Source organism: Octodon degus, unplaced genomic scaffold (assembly GCF_000260255.1).
Source record: "Octodon degus isolate 3935 unplaced genomic scaffold, OctDeg1.0 scaffold00163, whole genome shotgun sequence".
In the NCBI taxonomy this organism is placed as follows: domain Eukaryota; kingdom Metazoa; phylum Chordata; class Mammalia; order Rodentia; family Octodontidae; genus Octodon; species Octodon degus.
Window position 1 is genome coordinate 366,418 of NW_004524739.1, and position 6,951 is coordinate 373,368.

Genomic DNA, 6,951 nt, shown 5'->3' on the forward strand with positions numbered 1-6,951 from the left:
GCTTTGCCAAGCTTGTTTCAAGTAGGTACTTTAGACCACTGAGCCATCTCTCCAGCCCCTAGGATAGATTTATAGTTACATTCTCTAGTGTATATAGGAATTTGTTCTAATAGTGTTTGTAAATAGGATATCCTGTCCACATCTTGTACAGCAAATAACCACTAGGAAGAGAGTATGCAATGTATTAATTTTTTTTTCTTTTATTTATTTATTTACATTCTTTGTATTTTTTTTCTCTTGTGTTAATTATTGAAACTGTAGTACCAGTTTGATTTGAAACTGTCTCATTACTATTTGTCTTTCAATAAAATTATGGAAAAATTAAAGAAAAAATAAAATTACAGGGCTGGGGAGATAGCTCAGTGGAATAAGTGCTTGCCTGGAAAGCACAAGGTCCTGAGTTCAATTGCTGGTACCACCAAAAAAAAAAAAAAAAAAGATCAAAAATAATATTACAGTAAAGAGATTTTACCGAAGGCATAAATGCACCAAAAGAAGACTGAGGGAGGAGACAACAGCACAGTGCTTAGAAGCTGGGAAACAGACAGCTGGGTGGAAGCTCCACAGCAAATCCAAGGAAACTATCCTAACCTGCAAGCAGAGAACCACTGCCAAAGGGCTCAGTGCCACCTTAAACTGTGGGGTACAGAAGCATGGAATAAGGGGAAGGAGCTGGGAGCTGTTTAGGGACCCTGGGCCACTTCTCCCATCCAGCAAGCTTGCAGGTTTATTCTCTGGAGAGGAGAAATCAGGATCCCTGGGATGGGAGACATAGGCAGAGCAGAGGTTTGGGGTGTGCTTCCAAATCAGGTAACCCCATGAGCTTACATGGTGTGGATGTGGGACACCCCCAGCCCTGCTGCCCAGTTGGGTCCCAGAAAGATGGCAGCCAGTGGTTCGCTCTCTAGGTGGGAGATCAGAAAATTCTTTATCAGAGCAAACAAGGTTTGGCCAAGAGGAAGGACTTGTTAACACCTTCAGCGAGACACTGATACTGCCCCCGTGATGCAGGCACATGATGCAGAGTGTTGAGACAGGGTCTCACTATGTATGTAGTGCAGCCTGGCCTTGAACTCACTACGTAGCTGATGCTGGCCTTAAACTCACAGTGATCCTCCTGTTTTAGCCTCCCAGGTGCTAGGATTACAGGAAACCGCCACCACACTTAGCTTAATATGTTTTCTTTTCTTTTCTTTCTTTCTTTTTTTTTTTTTTTTTTTTTTTTTTTGGTGGAACCGGGGATTGAACTCAGACACTTCCGCTTGCCAGGGAAGCGCTTATTTTACTGAGCCACCTCCCTGGCCCCCTGGCTTAATGTTTTCATATTCTGTACCTATCTGATTTTTTCTATAACAGGAGTTGAACCTAGGACCTCACACATGCTAGGCAAGCACATCTTCACCCATTTTTATTTTGAATTTGCCATCCTCCTGCCTCAGTCTCCCATTAGCCCAATTTTTTTTCCAGACGAATTTTTAATTTTAAGAACTAAGTTTTCACATATGCAAGATCTCAAAAATGTCAATGTCCATACCCTCTCTTCCGAAAAACTATTGGTATAGATGCCCCAACCAAAGGATGGATGGAGCAAATCTACAAAGATACAACCCCAAGGAAAGCCAGCAGAGGGGAGAGGAGAGAGAAATCCTTAGAGTGGTTTGAAGCAGATCCCAGCACCAGAGGCAGGTGGCCTACTGGGGGCTTCAGGGGCTGGCACTGTGCCGGCTGAGCGTTGCAGGAGTTGGAGGTAAATGGAAGCTGGGCTGCAGTCAGATGGAGTTCTGTTGGATTGGCCAAGGAGATCTCAGAAGGGGTCCTGTTCTCCATACTTCTGAATCATCAGTGATTTGCAGATAATTATTTTGGGGTACTAGGAATTGGACCAAGGGCCTTGAACATGCTCAGTGTGGTGGTTGATACATTGTGTCAACTTGAGATGTCCCAATCCCATTGGCAATTCCAATCAGGGCATGGGAGGGGTTGAGGGAGCATGGGGTGTGGGGGGCCTGCCTAGAGACTCAGCACAAAAAGGGCATATAAAGGGGTTATATGCACTTCCTTGGAGGAGTTTGCAGTTGCTTCTCCTCTGCTCTTCATTGTTTTATGCCATGAGCTGCTGTCCTCTGCTTTGGAGCCAGTGAAGTATGGACTGAAACCTCCACTAACTGTGAGCTAAATAAACCTTTCCTTTCTTCATTTTGAGTGTCAGGTACTGCCCCAGCAAAAGTGAAAAAGTAACTGAGACATTCAGCAAATGTTCTACTACTGAGCTACATCCGCAGCCCTTTATTGTTTTATCAATCTAAACAAATTACACTTTGATTTGGTGTGGTGGCACATGACAATAATACCAGCGCTTGGAAGGCTGAGGCAGGAGGTCCACTGAGAGTTTCAGACCACCGGGGCTACATAGTTCACACTTTTTTTTTTTTTTTTTTTTACTGGGAACTGAACTCAGGATCTTATGTGTGCCAGGCAGGTGCTGTGCTGCTGAACTATATCCCCAGCCCACCCAGGCTACATAGTGAATTTAAGGCAAGCCTGTATATAGCAAGATCTTGTCTCAAAAACCAAAAAACACAAAAACTAAACAAATTACACCTCAAATGTAATCATTATGTAAACAAAGATGTATCCGTAAGAAATTCTGAAAGGCTGGGCATGGTGTTCCACACCTGTAATCCCAGCACTTGGGAGGCTGAAGCAGGAGGATTGTTGTAAATTACCAGCCTGGGCTACAAAGTGAGCTCAAGGCCAGTCTGAGCTGCATAGTGAGGCCCTGTCTCAAAATTTTTACCTTTATACTTTGAACTTTTGAAAATGGTCCTGCAGCTTCAGACCCTACAAAATCTGGGCCCTTCCTTGCCAAGAATAATACCATTCACTGGGTATAAAGGTCAAGCACTCCAGACTACAGGACAGACGACCCCAGGAAGTATCTTCAAGGTGCACTAGGCAGAAGCTGTAATGAGACTGTTGATACATCCACCTCCCAGACTGCTTTGCCAGGAAGGACTGGCTGCCCAGCTGCTGGGAGTTTGGACAGCAGGCATCCCCAGCTGTCATCTCCTTCAGAGTTGGCCTAAGATGCCAAGATCTACCTCATCCAAGATCACATCTGTCTGTGGGGCATTCCACATGGAGGACAGCCAGAGGGGTGGAGAGAGGCCCAACCATTCCAGCTTGGCTTGGAACCTGTAAGCAGGGAGCTTCAGAGGGTGTGAGCTCTGCCTGGCCTGCCCTGTAGTTTAACTTGTCCCCAATCCTGCTTCCGTTCATGTATTTTCATAGGTATGGATGTTCAATGAACATTTCTGCTTCCAGAGACACCAATCAAGACATATGATATGCTCAACATCTTGAAAAGAGCTTTACATTTGGGTGGAGCATGGAATATATGAACACTGAGCAAGTGACAAAACAAGACATTACGAACTCCAGGGAAAAGAGTTATACAGGAAAGGAAATTCATAGCTCCCATATAATAATGGAAATAACGAATATCAAATTCACCAGACAAATTTTTTTTTTCACACAGGGTCTCACTCTACAGTTCAGGCTGGCCTTGAACACACTATATAGACCAGGCTGGCCTTGAACTCACAGGGATCCTGCTGCCTCAGCCTCTTGAACAGAAGGATTACAGGTGTGCACCACCATGCCCAGCTCCAAAATTATTTTGGTACTTTGGGGGAGATGAGGATTATGTGTGTGGTGGAGTAGATGAGAGAAAAATATAATTAAAACTATGTTCCAGATTTCTATCTTCCAGAAGCAAATCAAAGGCTAAACATGTTGGAACATGTCTAGATCCCAGCACGCAGGAGGCTGAGGCAGGAGGATTGTAAACGCAAGGCCAGCCTGAAGTGAGACCTTGTCTCAAAAAGCACCACCAACAAAAACAGAACAATAAAAAAATCAAAGGCTAGTGTCAAAAACTGAAGCATCAAAAAGCAGCAAAACAAGCATATTTATGTAGAGATAAGATAAACAGAAAATGCAAGCAATGAAAACAGTGAAAAGTGGGTATACTTAGGAAAGTAGAAAACAGGAACTGCCTTCATAGAAAATATTATCATACTTGTAATCTCGTTAAACAACATGCATACACAACTTTGGTTAAAAAGAACAGAAGCTTCCTGATGGCTGGGCATGGTGGCACATGCCCATAATCCCAGCATTTGGAAGACTGAGGCAAGAAGATTGCCTTATGTTTGAGGCCAGCCTGGGCTGTGCAGGGAGACTCTATCTCAAAAAAAAAAAAAGAAAAGAAAAGAAAAGAAAAAGAATGCAATTTCTGGGCCTCATCTGAAGTTACTGAATCAATCCATATCTGTATAGCCTTGGTTAAATTTAGGCTCCTTCCCTGCTAAACCCATCACTCACAAAATTCCTCAGGAATTTCTAAAGTCCACAAATGGGCTTGAGACCCCAAGGCAAAGGAGCAGGTTGAGAGCATCCAAAGGTTTACATTACCAAAAAAAAAAAAAAAAAAGAACGGAAAAAGAAAAAGAAAAAACAAACCAAACACTGGGCCCACACAGGGAGAATGGTCTGCACCCTTTCCTGGGGAGGCTACCATCTCCCAGAGTTCCCCACCCTTCAAGAGAAACACAAAAGTTCTGTTTCAGGAAATAAGCACTGCACCCCCGAATGCATCCTAAATCTTTCCCTAATAAATCCTTCCCGTGCCTTTTAACTTTTTGCACCACAGGAGTCTGGGAGCCCGCAAACTTATTCTACAAAAGGTGAGTCAGGTTCCTTACTTCACCCCAGGGAACTCTGCAGCCTCAGCTCAGTGACAATCCTGCCTCCCCAGGCACCATCAAGAACTCCCTGGGGAGGACTTTCCAGAGTGAGGTCTAACTACCACTGGGGCCAGAGGTGGTTTTAATGGTGTGTGAGCAAATAGTTGTTAATGGTTACATATTTATTTCCATTGGTATTCAAAAACACTTCCACAGCAAACCTTTGATTCTATAGCTTTCATTGCTTAGCACAAACTTCATGCAGTTGATACTTAACTATAATTTGGGAAGCCTTGTTCCAGTCAAATGCACCAAATTAAAGCCCATCTTTTTTTTTTTTTTTTTTTTTTCCAGTGTTGGGGGTGAAGCCAGGGCTTCCAACATGCTTGGCAAGTGCTCCACCTATACCTCCAAGTCCCCACAGTTTTACAGATATAACTCTCCTGCAGGAATGCCCTCCCCACTCCATCCATCTGCACACCTTCAAAGTCACTGACAGTGATGAAAATACCAGGGCTAAATACTTACCGAGCTGGTGTGTGATTTTGGGCAATTTAACCACTCTCAAAGTTTTTAAATTTTTTTTAAGTTTTTTTTTAAGTTTAAGTTTTAAGTTTTTGAGATAAGATCTTGCCATTGAGTCCAGACTGGCCTTGAGCTATGTAGCTCAGGAGGGCTTCAAACTTGAGGAAATCCTCCTGCCTTGGGCTCCCAAGCGCTGGGGTGACAGGCATGTGTCATCACTCACTGTAACCACTTAATGTCCTCTGTTGGGTGGGAATAAGGGGTTTTTTTTTGCTTTTTTTTTTTGTTCCTCGAATGCCTTCAGGGCACTTTTGGCCAGCGGGAGAGTTGTGAGGTTCGAACTCCAGGAACTTGAGGCTGACAGCTTTGTGGAAGCAGCCACTTAAAGGACTGAGCTAGGGCCAGGCCCCCGGGTGGGAATAATATAGCGCCATTAGACGACTATGGCAAAAATGCGTTGTCATGTATATAGAAGCACTTAGAAAATGACTGGCATAATGTTATTTCCATTAACGTTGTTGGTTATTTTGGGGGTGTTTTGTTTTTCCCTATTGGGGCCCCAAGCCCAGGGAGCTTTACCACTGAGCTACATCCCTAAATCCTTTTTATTTATTTAGTAGTACTGGGGATTGAGCCCAGGGCCTTCCCCATTGGGCAATATTCCCAACCTTTTTCAATTTTCACAGTTTTAGTTAAATTGCCGAGCCTGGACTTCAGCTCCAGATCCTCCTGTCTCAGCCTCTCAGAACCACCATTTTGAAAGAAAGTCTTGCTAAATTGCCCAGGTAGCACTCAAAACTTTCTTTCCTCCCATCTCATTCTTCCTGGGTGCTGGGATTACAGATTTGCACTGGAGCACCGGACTTAATTATTCTTCGTTGTATGGCTACCTCGAAAAGTGCTTCACACACAGTACAGACAGAAGGAAAGCTCGATGGCTGTCACAGGCCTTGTTGCTTTGAGAGCACCTTTATTTAGATTATCCAGCGAGGATGAAAAGGAACGCTGGGTGTCCAAAACCTGGTCGCCTCTCAGGTCCTGAGCACGATTTGGGGTGGCCAGATGAGGGGACTGCCCTCCCTTATTCCCCGCCCAAGAGCTGTTGCCATGGTAACCTCAGTCCCGGTTCCCGGACCTCCCCAGCAAGGGGGCGGGGCTCGGAAGCTCCTCGGCCTCGCACACCTCGCCATGCAACGTCCCCGGTTGCCAGGCGGGCGCTGCTCCCTCAGGCCACACGGTGGCGACGCAGAGCCGAGCACCGCGCCCCACCGGGCAGGCGCTGGGGTGGAAGAACCCGTCGGTCCGGCCCCTTGAGTTGTGCCCCTACCAGGGCAGATCTCCGCGGCCAACCTGAAGGCCGCGGGACCCGATCCTGGACCGTCCGTGAGGCTCACTCCCAAGCCTTCCGCGGGACCGGGCGTTCCGCAAGCTCTCGAGACTCGCCCTCCACTCACGACGGCCTTTACCGGGCACTCGCTCGCCAGCTGCTGCCCAGCCCGGGCCCGCCCCTCCCGCGCGCTAGGCCGGGGTCGCGTGGACTCCCAGCCGCGCGGGCCAGCGGGAAAGAGGCGGGAGGGCCTCGCGCTCTGGAGCCTTCTAGCCTCGGCCCCCGCCCCCGAGCCGCCTTCGCCCGAGCTTCCGCCCTGCCGCGGGCCCTGGGGTCGCCGACCCGCCGCGA